We start from the raw sequence: 18,923 nt of genomic DNA, 5'->3' as shown, positions 1-18,923 counted from the left end.
TGATGAGCAAGGCAGACATAAGGGCTCTCTTAGAGCTAATGGTCTAGTGGGAATATCAGGCATTGATCAAATGATCACAGAAATTAATAATTTTGAACTATGGCAAATGCTACGGATGGAAAGCCCAAGAAGCTACAGGAGTATAGAATAAGAGGATAGGACTAATAAGAAGAAAGTAGGCCTGAGGAATGTCTTCCCTGAGGAAGCAGCTTTTGAGCTGTTTGATGAAGAATGATATACAACGATGATGCTTTGCCTCAATTAGCAGAAACTCTAAACCTAACGATAAGGAAATTTTTAAAAAAGATCTTATTTTATTTATTTAGAGAGAGAGAGAGAGAGAGAGAGCAAGTGGAGGAAGGGACAGAGGGATAGAGAGAATCTCAAGCAGACTACCCACTGAGATCAGAACACAACACGGGGCTCAACCTCACAACCCTGAGTCCTGACCTGAGCTGAAATCAAGATCAGATGTTTCACCATTTGAGCCACACAGGTGTCCCAGTAAGGAAATTTTTATCTCACAAAATATGAAGTCCAGAAACTTCCCCATACTCTATATCTCCATATATAGCTATCTTGTGTAGCTATCTTGGCTCTATCTTACTTCAAGTGTGTGCTTCATCCTCTGGTAAAGCTGGCAAAAGGGCTACTGAAGTTCCAGGTCTCACATTCAGACACAACTGCAGAAAGAGAAAGAAAGAAATGGACTTTTCTTATGTCTCCTTCTTTGAAGCATGAATAACTTTCCCAGAACCCCTCTGACAGGCTTCTCCTCATGCCTTCTCAACCAGAGTTCTCCTCATGCCTTCTCAACCAGAGTTAGGTCAAATACACTCTCCTAAACTAACTACTGGTAGAAGGAAATGGGATTTCCATGACAAACTTAAACAAGCCAGGACCTGCCCTTGGGCTAAGGAGGTGGTTTCTATCTCTAATACACAAGTTTGTATGGAGAAGGAGTGAATAACTAAAAAGTTGGGCTGAACATGAAGGTTAGATGGCATGTGGGCAATCACCAGTGTCTGTGCTAGATAGGAGAGACTTGTCTAGAGCAAGGGGAGGCAGGCAGGGAGAGCATGCCAGCAAGAGCAAACAGAGTAAGGACTCTGATATGGAAGGCAGCATGCTGCCTTGAAGAGATAAAGGAAGGCCGTAAGTCCAGAAGCCAGGTAGGCAACCAACAGTCTCTAATATATTGTGAATTCTTTAGACAGAGATATTTTCATTTGTGTCTCTCCAGTACCTAAATGTTTGTGACATTAATGAGGGGAACGAAGGTGGTTGTTTCTTGGAGTTCTCTATTTTACATCCTCAATGAAATCAAGTTCCATCCTCAGGATCTCATCTAAAAAATGTCTCAATTTTTTGTGCCAGGAGGACACATTTCTTTCCCCCCCTCCACTGGGTAACACATTTTATCTATGCACATACCAAATTTTAGCCTCAAAAGCTTTCCCAATTTTTCCCACTCTTTCCCAGAATCAGTCCATTCACCAATTTAAAATACTCTGATAGTTTCCAGTTTCCAGTCCTTGCTCCATCCTCACAGCAAGTAAAAAAGCTGAACACACTGAAAAATCAACAACTCTTCTTAGATCTGTCAGGTTAGTGAGGTTATAGGGGAAATCACTGCCCTGAAAATTTCACAGACAGAAGACAAATAGAGAATCACAACATACCAGAATAGAAACTTCAATAGGAACCAATGCTAGGGTAGGAAGACCTGAATTATAATGGGTAAACTGCTGAAGGCTCAATATGGACAAGTCTAAGAGAAAAAAACCATACCAGACTATATCAGAGCTTAACCTACCTGAAAGATATAAAATACACAATTCTAGACTTCTTTAGCCATTCTGAGCCACCTAAAGAGGGGAACAAATTGAGAAGCATTGAAGTTCATGCTCCAGAAGCACAGGCTTCACCAAAAGACTGAAACTTAAACATAGGATGACAGAGCACATCCCCTCCCCAATTACATCTTATCACTACCTTATTAAAGGACTATTTATCACCAATCCTTTTACCTTATATATCGTGTCCACCTTTCAACAAAAAATTATAAGGCTTACTAAAAGATAAAAAAAAAAAACAAAAAAACAAAACAAAACCAGAGCTTGAAGAGACTGAATAAATCTCAGAACCAGAGTCAGATATGGTAGGCATGTTGGAATTATCAGACCAGTAATTCTAAAAAGAACAAAAACAAAAAACAAAAAACAAAAAACAAAAAAACTATGATTAATATGCTAAGATATTTAATAGAAAACTAGACAACACACAATAACACATGGGTAGTATAATCAGGGAGGTGGAAATTCTAAGAAATAATCAAAAAGAAATGCTAGAGTTCAAAACACTCAACAGAAATGAAGAATATCTTTGATGGGCTCATAAGTGAAGTAGACCCAGATGAGGAAAGAATATCTGAACTTGAGGATATGAAAATAGAAATTTCTAAAACTGAAAAGCAAAAAAAAAAAAAAAACAACAACAAACAAAAAAAAACCTGAAAAAAAAATAGACCAGAATATCCAAGGATTGTGGGACAGCTAAAACTTGAATATAATTGATTTGATTTTCTAACTAGATGGCCTATGCACTGCTAGAAGTAGGGTATTGAAGTCCCCTACTGTTATTTTATTATTGTCTATCTCTTGTTTCAGAGCTTTTAGTATCTGCTTAGTGTATCTAGATGCTGTGATTCATATAAGGGGTTCATATCCAAAATATATAAAGAACTCAGACAACTCAATAACCACCACCACCACCATCAATCCATTTGAAAAAAATGGACAGAGAAACTAAATAGACATTTTTCTAGAGAAGACATACAAAAATGATTGACAGGTCCATGAATAGATGCTCATCATTAATTATCAGGGAAATGCAGTCAAACCACAATGAGATATAAGCTCACATCTTAGAATAGCTATCACCCAAAGACAAGAGGTAAGTGTTGGCAAGGACATGGAAAAAAGGGACCCCTTGTGCACTGTTGGTGGAAATGCAAACTGGTGCAGCCACTATGGAAAACAGTGTGGAGGTTCCTCAAAAAATTAAAAATAAAAATACCATGTGGTTCAATAATTCCACTTCTGGGTATATATGCAAAGAAAATAAAAGCAAGATATCAAAGATACATCTCCACCCCCATGTCTATTGCAGCATTATTTATAATAGCCAAAATATGGAAACAACATAAGTCCATCAATGGATGAACAGATAAAGATGATTTTATATATAGATAGAGATACAGATATATAGATACATAAATATACATACACATACATAATATATAGTAATGTATAAAAACAATAATACAGATAATATTCCATTGCATTCATATACTATATATACATATATGCTATATATATATATCTGTATTATTTGTATATATACAACAGAATATTATTTACCCATGAGAAAGAAGGAAATACTGCTATTTGCAACAGCATGAAGGGACCTTGAGGGCATTATGCTAAGTGAAATAAATCAGAAAAGAAAGACAAACACTGTATGTTAGAGATTATAATACTATACTGTATACATGCAATTTGCTAGGAGATTCTATCTTAAATATTCTCACCACAAAAAGAAATCATAATTATGTGATATTATAGAAGTGTTAGTTAATACTGTGGTAGTAATCACATTACAAAATATAAATGCATGAAATCAAAACATCGAATATCTTAAATTTACACAATGTTATATGTCAATTATATCTCAATAAAGCTGAGAAAAAATGATGTGCTTTAAGTATACCATGAACAGATTTGGAATTTCATTTCTGCTTAAAGTGTAAGATTATTTATAACTCCATTATAATTTTAATGATTTGAAAAAAGAAACAGATAGAATTAGCAAATGTAATATACTTACCTAAATACTATGTACCTGATATAATCATTTAATTAAATATTTGAGTAACATTAAGTGCCATTTCTTTTGAGGAAGAAAGATAATTTTTTCTTAGCTTTTATTATAGAATTTTTGTCTGATAGTCACCTATGGTTGATTTTTCAGAGGTTGCTTTATAAATTTGGACTTCTTTTCTCTGAGAAATAATGAAATTATCATTTGCATGATAGTCTAATAAACATGTAGATTTATAAAGCAGAAGCTAGTCTTAAATAGTATTTAATTCACTGTTTCCCAAAGTATCATGACAATATCATTAATACTAGGCACAATTATTTTAGAGCTTCAGGGATAGACTTTTTAAATTCTTTCATTGTTCTATATTTTATAGTTATGACATTCTAATTATAGTAAGTGATGATTGGTTTCCATTTATGGCAATAGGATAAAGCATTTTAGAAAATGAACCTTAAGTAACTATTAAAAGAAAAATATTTCTAATATTATAGGTGGTACTATTTTGAAGGTGGTAGCACATTGGCCAAAGTTTGGAAAATACTGATCATTTTATGAACAAGCAAGCAGAATGGAGAAGAGAAATTACTTTTCATGACCATATGTAACAAAATGTGTTATTGTTCATATATTGTTGTATGAACAATTCAAACACAAGTATGGATTTCCAGTTTGGTCCTCTTTCCACTTTTCTACACTATCAATATTTCAATTTCCTGTGGAATTAGGATGTCTATTTGGTATTTCTAAATTTCTGACCCTCTGAAGTCATCCCAGAAATGATTCAGAGACAAAGTGACAAAGGTCATTTGAGGATTTAATAAACATGAGGATCTAAATCAGAGCAAAAGTGATTAAATTAGGGAGTACAGTAGAAGAACATTGGAAGCTTGTTTAAAATGCGGACTCCCAACAAGCTCCCTTTGGTTCCAGTAGGCTAGGTCTACAAATCTTGACATTTAACAGGTATCCCAGGGATAGGGATGTAGGTGGCCTACAGACCACACTTTCAGAAACAGTGTTCTGATCACATGATCCCAAAGAAGCAGTCCAGTCCTGACCAAAAAAGCCTCTGGAACCTTTAAGCCATGTATTGTCTGAACTTGCTCTGTTCTCCTTGCTCAAGACATCCCTTCTTTTCCTTTGGTACAGGAGTAGCAAAGGGAGACATCCTAGAGAGGGTCTCCTTACACTACTGTATATTATTAGGGGTCACCAACTCTCCCTGCAAACTGAACATCCCTACAAACTGAATGGTTTGGGGGAGTAATTAATTAACCAGGATCTCTTTTTTGCCCTGGACATTGTTAGATTCACAATATGCAATACACTTGGGAGCCAGGACATACTCCATGAATAGTTGCTGATTAAAGAGGCAAAGTATCACCTTTGGGCATAGATTTTTTTTTTCTTTTGAAAATAATTCAAATTTTACATTTGGTAGAAGAGAAGAAACGTTTTCCTTCCTTTTATTTTTGGAGAAAGTGGCTTTTCCAATGGTCATACTGTAATGTGTCCAGGAAGATGCTGGTGGTAAATGTTCTCAAATTACTGAAATGAATATAATGAGAAAACACTTACACTGAGTGCAAAAAGGGTGTTTTTGGCTTATTTTTGTATGATGTAAGCAGTGGCCCTGCCTAAGCTTTACATTCTCAGGAAAGCCATATGGAAACAATCACTGTCAATGATGCTTGATAAACCCAAATACTGCTATGATTTCTCTCCAAGAAATATCAGAATGCTGACCCAGCTGCATAGTGTCCATTATATATTTAAAGACATAAATCACAAGGTTTCCCTTTTAATACATTTATGCAAAATTACAGATCTTACCACCAGAGTTGTCCTGGGTTAAATCATACATAGAGAGACCTAATCCTTCTGCTCGTGGTGGGGAAGCAGGGTAGAGAAGATGCAATGCATATAGATATGTGGTTTCATTGTGAGACATAAATCACAGCATTTCCTTTCTAATACACTGGGGCAAAATTGCGATCCTAGTCGTTTTGAGTTAAGTCATGCAGAGAGAGACCTAATTCTTGGACTAGTGGTGGGGCAGGACCAGATGGGGGAAAAAAAAAGAAGCAATGAATATAACTATGCATGTTAAAGTAAACTCATTTAGTGGTTTCTATTTTTCTCCTATACAATTTGCTTTTAAATTTTAAGCAATGTCTTTGAAATGCTGGATTCAACAAAAATTCAAATGAAACTCTGATGAAAGCTAACATTTAACAATCCGCAGAAAGTCTTGTATTTTTTCTTGGGCACAACTGGAAGTATTGGTGGTGAGGAATAATGTACCTTCTTTCCCAGGAACGAAAGGAAGACCTGATCTCAAGTCTGAAGGCTACATCTGAAACCATCACCAAATTGTTTCCCCCTGGCATTATCTGCTGAAGAAACTGAACCAAGATCCAAGTGGAAGCCTCATAAGGAAGACTAAGATGCCATTTGCTTTCCTTAAGCAGCAACCATCATTTACTTAGCCTTTTAAAATAATTTTAAAAAATGGTGTGGTATTTACCAAAAAAAATAGGAAAAAGTATGATTTACTTATCTAATAAACCAACCAAACCAGACAGCCCCTACACTGAATGCTAATTTTTGGCAAATTTTACCATCTATATTTTGGCACACACAAAAAGTGATTCAGCAAATATTTCCAATTAAGATAGGGAGCCATAGCCATCATTGGTGACTCTGGATATGTGTCTCATTCTTTGTGACAGAATGAGTCCCAAAAGTAACTACAGTTGTGCCACTAGTGGTTCAAGACCTTAATAACAAATTCTCTTTAATCTATTCTTTATGGTATTGGTACTGAAATAGCCAAACTGATCAGTGAAATGTAATAGGGAATCCAGAAATAAAATCTACCATGTAAAAGACCTTATTGTATTGACAAATACGGTAGTTCAATTCTTCAGTAAAAGCATGGGTTATTTATTGAGAATGACATAGCAGTCTATCTTTCTGGAAAAATTAACATAGAAATGTTCCCATCACAGAAAAAAAAAAAGAAATTTCCCCATCCCAATCTTATACCATCCACAAAAATAACTTAGAGAGAGATGAATGACTTCAATTTTTTTAAAAGAATAAAATCCTGAAGATACACCTAGGAGACTGCATGTACAATCTGCATTGAAAATTTGAAGTTGTAAAATAGAAATTATAGCCATTAGACTATATGGAACAAATTTTTGCAAGTTTTTTTGACTTAGTACAAATCAGCAGGGGCTGCTGCTGGCTCCCTGCCAAATGTCAATCCTGATGAACCATAGACATAAGTGGGGAAATATGGATTCCCAGAAACATCAAGAAAATGCAAGAAGCCCTGGAGAGAAAAATGATTATCTTGACCAGGGTTGAGTAAGAAATGGGTAAATGCAACATGCACTGGAAATGGTCTGGAAGGCAGTGAGGAGATCCATTGGGGAAAATATTTTTAATTTTCTTCTTGTCTCAGGCTTGTTAACCCTGGGGAAATCATGGCTTGTTCCTTCAGCACCCACATCAACGATAGCTAGAGCAACATCAGCTCAAAAGCCTTAACAAGGTGAAGAATGGTTGAAAATAGATCCCACTGCCCAGATCCTACCCTCTACTTCCAAAATCCCCAAGACTGGCAATATTACAACGTATAGCCTTCACCTCTTCATGATGCTATTTTTTCCTAAGAGTTAAAAGTGGTACAAGTCCTCATTCTTTCCTCCTCAAACTCACTGAGGTGGACAGAGATAAGGCCTGGCCTTGGCCCTTAATTAACACTCACTTCCAGAGTAATTGTTACCTTTAGGGCAGTGTGATCTCAGGAGACAAAATAACAATTCACCTAAGGATATGACCACTGTGAAAGAGAAGCAAAGAAACATCTTAAGAACCAGCCGGAACAGAGGGGCCAGTAACTTAGAATAAACATGAAAACATATCATTAAGGAAAGACAATAGTTATATGAAGAAACAATAAATACTTATTTTAAAAGTTAGGGAAAATAACATATAAAAAATGTTGAAATAAAGAGTAAAATATATGAGACAAATAGCAGGATGAGTTCAGATAAGAACGGATTAGGAAATTCATCATAAGGGAGATTAGAGCAAGCTAAAAAGACAATATAGTAAATTTTTTTAAATAAAATAGGATGGCAGAAATAATCCCAGTATAACTGACGTTCTATAAATAAATGAGAGCCACCTTGAAGGTATTCGACTGGCCAAATTTGGGACAATTTGAACCTCAAATAAATGACTATGGCTACAGATTGCATAGTCATTCCAGAGTCCATACTAACATAAATAAATCGATGGAGATGAATGAAAAGCTCCACCTTTCAGTAGAATGCCTACTTGTGATCTCTCTCTCTCTCTCTCTGTCAAATAAATAAATAAAATCTTAAAAAAAAAAAAACAGAAAGAAACTAGTAGGTGAAAATTTGTTGAGAAAAAGAATATTTGCATAGTCTCAAAGTAGGTGCCCATAAAAAGATTTTTTTTATTTATTTGATAAACAGAGGTTACAAGTAGGCAAGAGAGGCAGGCAGGGAGAGAGAGGAGGAGCAGAGAGCCCGATGTGGGCCTTGATCCCAGGACCCTGGGATCATGACCTGAGCGGAAAGCAGAGGCTTTAACCCACTAAGCCACCCAGGCGCCCTTATAAAACACTTATTAATTACTTATTAATATAATTATGTTTTAAGGAGTAAGTACAAAACACAGTAAGTGGACTTTAATGTAGAGAAATCTTGCAGACACCATCTTAACTAAGTAATGAAAGTCAGCATCCGAAGTGATGGTTCAAATAGACACCATCTGCTTCCTTGTAGGAAGAACTAGGAAGAACACAGCATCATCGTGCTATTCTTGCCAAAGGAAGAAAGTGTATAACATTAATTCAAACATGAGAAAACATCAGATAACCCAAACTGAAGAACATTCTACAAAGCAACTTGCCTGTACTTCTCAAAAATGTCAAGGTCATGAACGACAAAGAGAAAAAATGAAAAACTCTTCCTGATTTAAGGAGACTAAAAAGTTATGACAATTTAATGCAACAGATGATCCTAGATCCTAGAGGAAAAGAAATGGATATATTTACAAGGACATTATTGAAACAATGGGCCAAAATTTAAGTGGACTTTGGGTTTGAAAAATGGTATTATATCGATATTATTTGCCTCTAACAGCTGTCCAGTGATTTTGCAGAAGAGGGTTCTTCAAGTACTAAAGAGTGATAAGGCATTTTATCTTCAATTTGTTCTTTCTCTAAAGTTTGAGAAATAATAATACAATTATAACAATTATAGGTTAAGTACGTGGAGGGGAAGAATGAAAAGGCAAATATAATAAATAAAATATTTATATAAATATATAATTTTAACTTTTAGAGAATCTGAGTTAAGATTATATAAAAATCCTTTTTATTATTCTTGCAACTTTTCAGTAAGTTTAAAGGAAAAAAGAAAGAATCTTTAAAATGGAGGTAATAATGTCTACCTGATAGATTTAAATAATAGGTGGAAAGCATTTAGGGCTGTAACTCAAGCACAGAAGGTGTCCAATAAAGGAGAGCTATTCACAACCTAGAGCTCTCAAAAGATACTTCTGCAATGGTTCTAATGGATTTTTTGAAAAAGTTTTCAGACAATTTTTTATTTGTCTTTAACTTACAAGGATATTGTAGCATGTAGGGATATTTCAGTTTAGGAATCTCCCAGAGCTTCTTAAATCCATAAATGTGTTGACTCTTACCTTTTATCTTAGGATTTTAGTAAAAGTAAGAATTCTACTGATAACCTACATTAATTATAAAGCATGTTCCCAAATGGATACTTATTGGATTCTTATGATCACCCTGTATGAAGTTAAAATGATTACTTCCATTTTACAGATGAGAACAGAGAACAGTAAAAATGTTCAAAGATTTATATATAATAAATAGTGGGGCACAATCCTGCTTTTTGTGATTGTAAATCTAATACATTTTTTTCTAGTTAGAATTAATATTACCATATTATTCAACATAACAGAATCTTACATGACTCAAGTCAGTTTCTCTGAGACAAATAAAATCTTGCCAAAACAAGACTGGCAATACTGATTTGAGGAAGCAATTTAAAAGGAAACCTGGGGGGCACCTGGGTGGCTCAGTGGGTTGGGGCCTCTGCCTTCAACTCAGGTCATGATCCCAGGGCCCTCTGCTCAGCAGGGAACCAGTTTCTTCCTCTCTCTCTGTCTGCCTCTCTGCCTACTTGTGATCTCTGCCTGTCAAATAAATTTAAAAAATCTTTAAAAATAAATAAGTAAATAAAAGGAAACCTGGAATATATAGGAATAAATAAATCTAGCAACAAGTGTAAAAGATTCAAACAAAAAGCAATGTTAACCTTATTAACATACTTTGAAAGACCTAAAGAGTATAGAGATAAACCATGGTCTCTGGTATAAAAGATCCATGTGGTAAATATGTCAGTTCTGTTTCAGTTAATTAATTCATAATAAAATTAAGTTAGAACCATAATTCCATAATTCATTTTTATTTATTTATTTGAGAGAGAGAGCACGCACATGAGCAGGGGGGTGGGGCAGAAGGAGAGAGAGGGGGAAAAGCAGACTCCCTGCTGAGCAGGGAGCCCCATGCAGGGCTGATCCCAGGACACTGGGAACAGGCACTGAGCCACAGGCAGACCCTTAACAACTGAGCCACCCAGGCGCCCCTCCATCTGGATCATTTATGAACTCTGACAAGCTATTCTAAAATTCACGTAAAAGATAAAATGTGTAAGAATAACAAAGAACATTAAAAACAGAGTAAAGGAAGAACAAGGGTCTTCTACCCTACCAGATGTCAAAGAGAACTATGTTGTAATAACAGAAACCATGATGTTGGCACAAGAATAGAAGACTCCTTCATGGTATAATGTAGAGTCCAGAAACATATCCACAGCTTTATTTATTATAAAAGTGATATTTTATGTCAGTATGGAAAGATGTTCTTTCCAATATTGGAAAACTATTGGCCATCATTTGAAAGCATTAAATTCAGACCATCTCTATCACAAGATGTCACTCTACACACACACACACACACACACACACAAAAGCCCTTCAAACAGATTTTGGAGTTATTATAAATGTACAAATAAGAACTATCAGAGAATGTTTTATAATCAAGGAGTAGGGAAGACTTCATAGATAAGATATAAAGCCTAGAAGATAAGGGGAGGACTGGACCTCACAAAAATGTAAAACTTCTATACAACAAACACCAACATAAAAATATAGACAGAAGTTAGATGATGGACTGAAAGAAAATATGTGTAAAAATATTTAACAAATGATATTACAGAGAAAAAATGTAAAGCTACAAATTAACTTTTAAATTACAACTTAGCGGGGTGCTTGGGTGGCTCAGTGGGTTAAAGCCTCTGCCTTTCGCTCAGGTCATGATCCCAGGGTCCTGGAATCGAGCCCCGCATCCGGCTCTCTGCTTGGCAGGGAGCCTGCTTCCTCCTCTCTCTCTCTCTGCCTGCCTCTCTCCCTACTTGTGATCTCTATCTGTCAAATACATAAATAAAATCTTTAAAAAAAAAATAATTACATCTTAGCTTCAGAAAGCTCTCCCATTTCTTTTCATGCTGTGGGAGATGGCTCCTCTGTACAGCCTTCTATCATACAATTATTTCACTTTGCGTTATATTTATCTGATATATGTAATCTCCTCTAGTTGATGGAGTTACCCAAACTGAGAGACACTAGCATTTACTGAGTATCTCCGATGTGAAAGGCACTGCTTAGCATTCCACACTGTTTTTCCATTATTAATAGAAATTATTTGGAATGGAAATTATTAATGGAAAATGTGATTAAGAAACAGATGGTAAATATCTTGTCCAAGGTCACTGGGTGACTAAGGTGGAGAGTCACTGTACAAATCTAGTCTTTCTACTCTGAAGTCTGTATTTTAATTCCTATGCCTTGTGATTCTTGGTGCTCTAAGAAACTGCTACAGGATTTAGTGAATCCTTGAAGAAAGAAATGAAAAACATAATGTAGTCAAATGGAGGGAAGAGACATTTCTCTGTGGTAAAGTAAGCCCCTAATAAAACAGTTCTCTAACAGATGACCATAAACATGGGAAAACACAGCAGTCCAAAAGAAAACCAGGTGCCTGAGTGGCTCAGTGGGTTAAGCCTCTGCCTTCAGCTCAGGTCATGGTCTCAGGGTCCTGGGATTGAGCCCCACATCATGCTCTCTGCTCAGCGGGGAGCCTGCTTCCCCCTCTCTCTCTGCCTGCCTCTCTGCCTACTTGTGATCTCTCTCTGTCAAATAAATAAATAAAATCTAAAAAAAAAAAGACAAGGAAACCTACCGGAAGTCTCTGCAGAAGGAAAAAGACAGGCAAATTTTGTATATGTGCTGCCGAAGCGAGCACAAAAGACAGGCAAATTTTGAAGGGATATCAGAGCCTGGGAGGAAAGACGGGAATAGGATGAGTGTTTCCATTTTTGCTTCTTTGGCCTGTGGACCAGCTGCAGTCACAACATGATGCAGGGTGACTAGCCCACTCATAGAAACCCCTCTATCCTGCTCCCCGGACAAACTGAGTAGTGGAGCCCAGAGGAACCACAGGCACCAGAAAGGGAAGAGGAGATCTCAGATGGGAGAAGTCTAAAGAAAGAGGGGCCCCAAGTTTTGCATAAAAACGCTGAACTTTATGTGCTGGACACATTCAGACAACTCACTTATAACCAAGAGAATTAGTCTGAGATTTAAACTTCCACCACAGTTAAGACAGACTTTCCAGTTTGAGTTTCACCAAGGTAGCTGCCCACTAGAACAAAAATAATAACACTCTTTGGAGCATTAAAACAGTATACAGAGTCCTGAAACATAAACTCACAATCAAAAATCATTCAAGGGGCACCTGGGTGGCTCAGTGGTTTAAGCCTCTGCCTTCGGCTCAGGTCATGATCTCAGGGTCCTGGGATCGAGCCCCGCATCAGGCTCTCTGCTCAGTGGGGAGCCTCCTTCCCCCTCTCTCTCTGCCTGCCTTTCTGCCTACTTGTGATCTCTCTCTGTCAAATAAATACACTCTTTAAAAAAAAAAAAATCATTCAAATGTGAAGAACAAGGAAATGGATAGCATATGGGTCATTTAAGTCCAAAAGGAAAAAAGAGAGAATGGAAAGAAAGATGTATTTGGAGAAAGAACACTGAAAAATTCCTGAATATAGTAGAGGATATAGATAGATAGATAGATATAGATAGATCGATCCACAGGCTGAAGAACCTCAGCAAACACTAAACAGGAAGAGCATGAATAAAAATAATATCTTGGCATACCATAATCAAACTGCAGAAACCAAAGATGAAGAGAAAACACGGAAAGCAACCAGAGATAAACATATTACATAGAGGGACACAAGGATTCAAATAACCATGAACTTCTTATCAAGAATTATAGGGACAAAAAAACAGTAGAATCACATTTTTCAATTGCTTAAACCATCAACCTAGAACACTATATCCACTGAACTTATCTTCAAGAATGAAAGTGAAAAAAGCTGCTTTCGTGTAAAATAAACTAAGAGAATAGATTGCCTGACTTATTTCACTTAGTGTGGAGTACCACGGGGAAGGGAGGGAAAAATGAATGGGAAGAAATCAGAGAGGGGGGTCAAACCATGAGAGACTCTGGACTTCAGGAAACAAACTTAGGGTTATGGAAGGGAGTAGGGTGATGGATACTAAGAAAGGCACGTGTTGGAATGAGCACTGGGGGTTATACACAACTAATGAATCGTTGAACACTACAACAGAAACTCATGATGTACTACTATATGCTGGCTAACTGAACATTAAAAAAAAAAAAAAGATAGAGGGAATAGATTGCCAGCAAATCTATACAAAGAATACTAAAGTTCTTCAGACTGAAAGGATTTTGTAGCATAGGTAAACACAGGTGGTTAAGAATGAGCAAAAAGTATCCAAAATTGTAAAAAGAGTAAACTAAAAAATAAGCTTCTTTTCTTAATGTCTTTAAAACACACATCAATGTTTAAAGCAAATATTGTTGTGATCATAGATTTTATTTGTCAGCTTGACTGGGCTTGGGATGTCCAGACAACTAGTAAAATATTATTTCTAGGTGAGTTTGTGAAGGTGTTTCTGGAAGAGGATTTTCGGGGCAGCAAAATTTTCTGTGCGACAGTCCAGTGTGGATACACGTCCTTATACATTTGTCAGACCCACAGAATGTACAACGCCAGGAGTGAATGCTCCTGGAATCTGTTACAGACTTTGGGGGATGATAGAGTCCATGTCAGTTCATGGATTATAACAAATGTATCACTCGTGGTTATCAGAGGTTGTTCACGTGTAAGTACGTGGAATGACAGTAATTCTATGTACTTTCAGATCCATTTTTCTGCGAACCTAAAACTTCTCTTTGAAAAACTAGGCTATTCATTTAAAAAATAAAAAATAAAAATAAGTGGTCTATAAAAGCACGTTTACACATACAGCACATCTATCCCCTGGCTATGGATCTAATAGAAAGACAAGGACAGCAGGCTCTAGTATTGCTAAATCACCAGAAGTATTTTACTTTTTAATATTTTACTTTACTCTCTGAAGAGATCCTAAGTTGGATTCAACCACTTAAGTTAAAAAGAATTTGGACTGAATGAAAAACTAAATTTTACTTGGAAATTTTTTGAATCGTTTCCATCATAAATGCAGCCCTTAACCTCTCCTTATTTTCTATTTTGGGAACGGTAGGCCAAGAAGGGTATTTAGGCTACTGTATGGTCATCAGTGCTTACTCCCATGAGAATAAGGAAGATGAGGAGGAGGAGAAGGAACAGAGGGAGGAAGAGAAGGACAGAATGGCGAAGTGGGAAAACTGAGGGAGGAGAAAGTACTTTTAAATATTCCCTTTTTATTACTTTGCCCTCTGCTTCTATGGCAGATCATACTTTGATAGCCTAAAATAGGCCATTTTATTATTGTCAGATCCTCTCTTATGGGAGAGAGATTATTCATGATGTTTAGGTTTAGAATAAAATACAGGCCAAATGTCAATTTTGCTGTGTGCCTTACCTGCATTGTCCTGCCAGGAGATCTTTCTGTAGACTCACAGTAAATGAAACCATTTTGTATTGTGAGTTGTATTTTATGAGGTTTGCAAAACGTATTTTGAAGGGGGAAAAAATAAAGGAAACCTAGTTCCTAATAGAATCAGAATGAAAAAGGGTTTTTTGTGTGTGTGTGATTTCATGTGATCTGAAATGCTACATAGCACTATCCAGACCTAAAATAGAGAAGAAAGAGATCAGACTGGAGGACTCCATATTTAATAAAAATAAAATCTATATATAGAAATTCTGGCAGGATGGCAAAAAAAAAAAAAAAATGACTTAGTAAACATTTATGTTCCCCTTCCAGACCCTTAGCCTGGGCTTACCCAGAACAAAATGGTTCCCTTGATGCAGAGATGTCTGCCTTTCCTGCATAAGGGGTCTTCTCTTTCCTGGGATGCCTAAGTCATTCACTAAGCATTTAAAGGAAGGACTCCAGAGGTAAACCAGAAGGTGTGATCCCCCAGGCAAGTTAATTTCACATCTTCCCCTCCATTCACACTTGCTTCTCTACCCTACATATAGGGTATGTTCACGTATTCCCCTCCATCACCCGCCCCCTCACCAAGCCCTATGAGCAACTCATGCTTTTCCCCCTCCCTCAGTCTCAGCATCTATCTCACCTAAGCCCCTTGCTTCCACATCTAAAATCAAGTTAGATGCTATACACTCACCCTCCATTCCCATTGCAACTCTCCAAGTAGAAGCCCCATCACCTGCTTCCTACACTATTGTAATACAGTCCTCCCTAGGCTCCCTCTAATCTTGGAGGGATGCCGCCCATCTATTATGCCCTTGACAGCGAAATCAATTTCCAACATACAAATCCAGCTGATCCTCAGCCATTATGTACCCATCTTGCCATAACAGCTGTGGGAATAGTTATTACATACACCACTTGTTAAATATTGAGCACCGTTCCCTTTGCTCATCTGTCACTCTCTTCCTTAAAACCATTCTCTTTTGATTCTCTTTAAAATGTATTGCCTTCAGGGTGTAGTCCAACCACTTAGCAATGCAAATAAGGCAGGATAATTCCGCAAAATAGCAGTATTTGTCTGTTATCACCATATCCACCTAATAGCTTTTCCAGGCCAGTAACCAAACTTTGCAATTTCTTGCCTTGGGAATTCTGATGAGAAAAAAATGAGAAGCTTAAGTTTTCTGTAAGTATCTAATCCTTTTGAAGACATTAGATTATGTTAGACTCTCAGGAAGGTAAGGGAAAGAAAGAAGTGATGAGGTCATAGCAAACAATCGTAAGACATTTCAGGGAAGGGAGAAGTTTGTGAACAGTAACAATCCAAGCCCTACTTCCCCACCTTGGAGCAGAAAGGTGGAGAGACCTTGGACAGGAAGGGAGAATGGCCTATCCAGGGAATCTAGGTTCTAAGTGTTAGGGTTCCCATCTCAACAAAGATTCTCATGAATAATGAAATCACAAACCTGCAGGGACCATGAAGACTGAAGCAATGGGTTTTTCATGACAACCACTGTGGACAGATGACTGATACCCTAAAGGGCCTTTCTAAAGACACAACCTTGGGAACATGAGACACTCCAAAATAACCAAAGGCATCTTATAGTATATTTCCCATCATGGATCTTATACTCAACACAGTTACCATTTACCTGTCAGCCCAGGGGATGGCAAACTTGATTTGTAGAGGGCAAATTAGTAAATATTTTAGCCCCAAGTTGCAACCTATGCAGTCTGTTGTAGCCTTTCAACTCCACCATTGTAGCACAAAACAGTCAAAGACAATATCTGAATAAATGGGTATGGCAGTGATTCAATAAAATATTATTTACAAACACAAGTAGTAGATGAGATTTGGTCCAAGGGCCAGAACTTGCCAACCTCTTGTCCTATATTGAATTATACATTCACTAAGGTCAAAATCATATCTTTCCTTAATTCAGCAAAGATTTGTTGAGAATTTGCCATCAAAACCCCTGAAAAGTTGGCATCAGCATTTAGTAGTAAATAATACAAAATTTGTGCCCTAATGTAGCTTAGATTCTAGCATGTGGGGAGACAATAAGCAAAATCAGTAAAATCTGAGAGCAACTGGTCTTATTCATCAGTTCTGTTCTCTACCCTACTGTTCAGTACCCAGTAAGTACTGAGTATAGAGTTGCTCAATGAACGTGTCTGGTACTAAAAAGTTTTGCAGCCAACCTTTAGCTCTGTTCTTCTAAACAACCAGAGGCCTACGCTGCAGAGAACTGCAAGAGAAAGGGGAGTCCTAGGCTAGGACTTAAAGAGCTGGCTCAATCACTTACCATTTACTCAAGTCTTGAGGCATTGTCTGCTTTCAGCTCCCACCAGGAGAGTGGTTGAGGACCAGGAGCTGACCACCAGGTATCTTCAATGTGGGTGTTTCTGCAAGGACACCGTGCCATCTCCTGACATGACAAGGGATAGAAACTCTCCTGATAGACTGAATAATGACTCCCCAAAAACGTCCACATCTTAAACCCCTGACTCTGTGCATGTGTTATCTTGCATGTCAAAGGGGATTTTCCAGATTTAGCTCTGATAAGTTAAGGATTTTGAGTTAAGGAGATTATTCTGGATTGTCCAAGTTGGCCCAGTGTAATCACCAAGGTCCTTATAAGAGCAAAGTAGGGAGGTTAGAGTAGGAAGTCCTCATGGGAAATGGAAAAGCAGGGGAACCTGTTGAGGGGTGCTTTGAAGACACGACCTTGCTGGAAGATGGAGAACAGAGCCAGAAACCAAGAAAGGCAGGCAGTCTCTAGAAGCTAGAAAAGGCAAAAAAACATATTTTCCCCTAGAATCTCCAAAAGGAATTCACCCTGCCAACACCTTGAACTTAGACCCGTAAGATTCATTTCACACTTCCGACCTCCAGAACTGTAAGAGCACAAATTTGTGTTGTCTTAAGCCACTCAGTGTGTGGTGATTTGTCGCAGCAGTAATAGGGAATGAATACAGTTCCCCACTCCAGAACTGGCGCAAGTAAGAGCGGGGTCTTGCGGTAGATGTTCTGACCCCACCGGCTCTGTGCTTGGGGCCCCTTAACCAGAGGCAGCTGTGCAGAGACCCCTGGCGCAACCAGAGTGGCTGAGCCAAGCTGGGGCTGGCCCAGGATCACAGTCTACTCTGCAACCTTTTCCCCTTTTCCAAGCTTTCTCCATCTGCTCCACCACACCCAGCCAAGGCTTCTGCAGGGCTATCCTCCTCACCCCCTTCCTCTGCATCAGCCTTGACTCACCCAAGGCCAGCAGGGCTTTCTACGCCCTTGATGGGAAACCTCTGTTCTTGGACACATCTCAGCTGTGCAGCTCAGCTCCTTCCCACAAATCTAGTCAACCCAGGGAATGGATGTCAAGTGGGCTGATGGACCATCAGGCATATCAAGCAAACTTGTGTCAATTCCAAAAATTTCAGGTGCGAGAAAAAGGATTATTTGCAAGGGTGCTGAGGGTAGGATCTTCAATTGGACAGGCTTGCTAAATCTGATGGTATTGCCAAGAAAGGTCCCCTATGTCTCTTTTGATTGAAACTTCAGAGGTTTCTCTTCATAGATTTAGGCTGAATTTGGAATTCGCCCCGTAGCACTGAAGGCCCTCTGCATTAGCATTCTATCTGCAGTGTTGCTCTAGAATTTCCAGGTCTGGTTTAGCCAGTAAGGCCGAGATTATTTTCGCGTGACAGAGTGAGACAAAGAGCTCTTAACGTAGCTGAGTCTTCATCCGGTCTTCAACTGATTTAGTTTTTATAAATCAAAACCTGAACTTACTTTCATCTCTTTTTTGGCTTGATTTATCCTTTGAATCTTTTGTTCCTTTCATTTTTACTCTTTACCATATTTTTATGGTCCTTGGTCTACTCTGTGTTTTTGTTATTATTTATATTGCTTTCTTGTC

The sequence above is a fragment of the Meles meles genome, chromosome 8 (assembly GCF_922984935.1).
Source record: "Meles meles chromosome 8, mMelMel3.1 paternal haplotype, whole genome shotgun sequence".
In the NCBI taxonomy this organism is placed as follows: Eukaryota; Metazoa; Chordata; class Mammalia; order Carnivora; family Mustelidae; genus Meles; species Meles meles.
The sequence above is the reverse complement of the archived record's forward strand: the minus strand, read 5'-3'. Positions refer to the sequence as shown.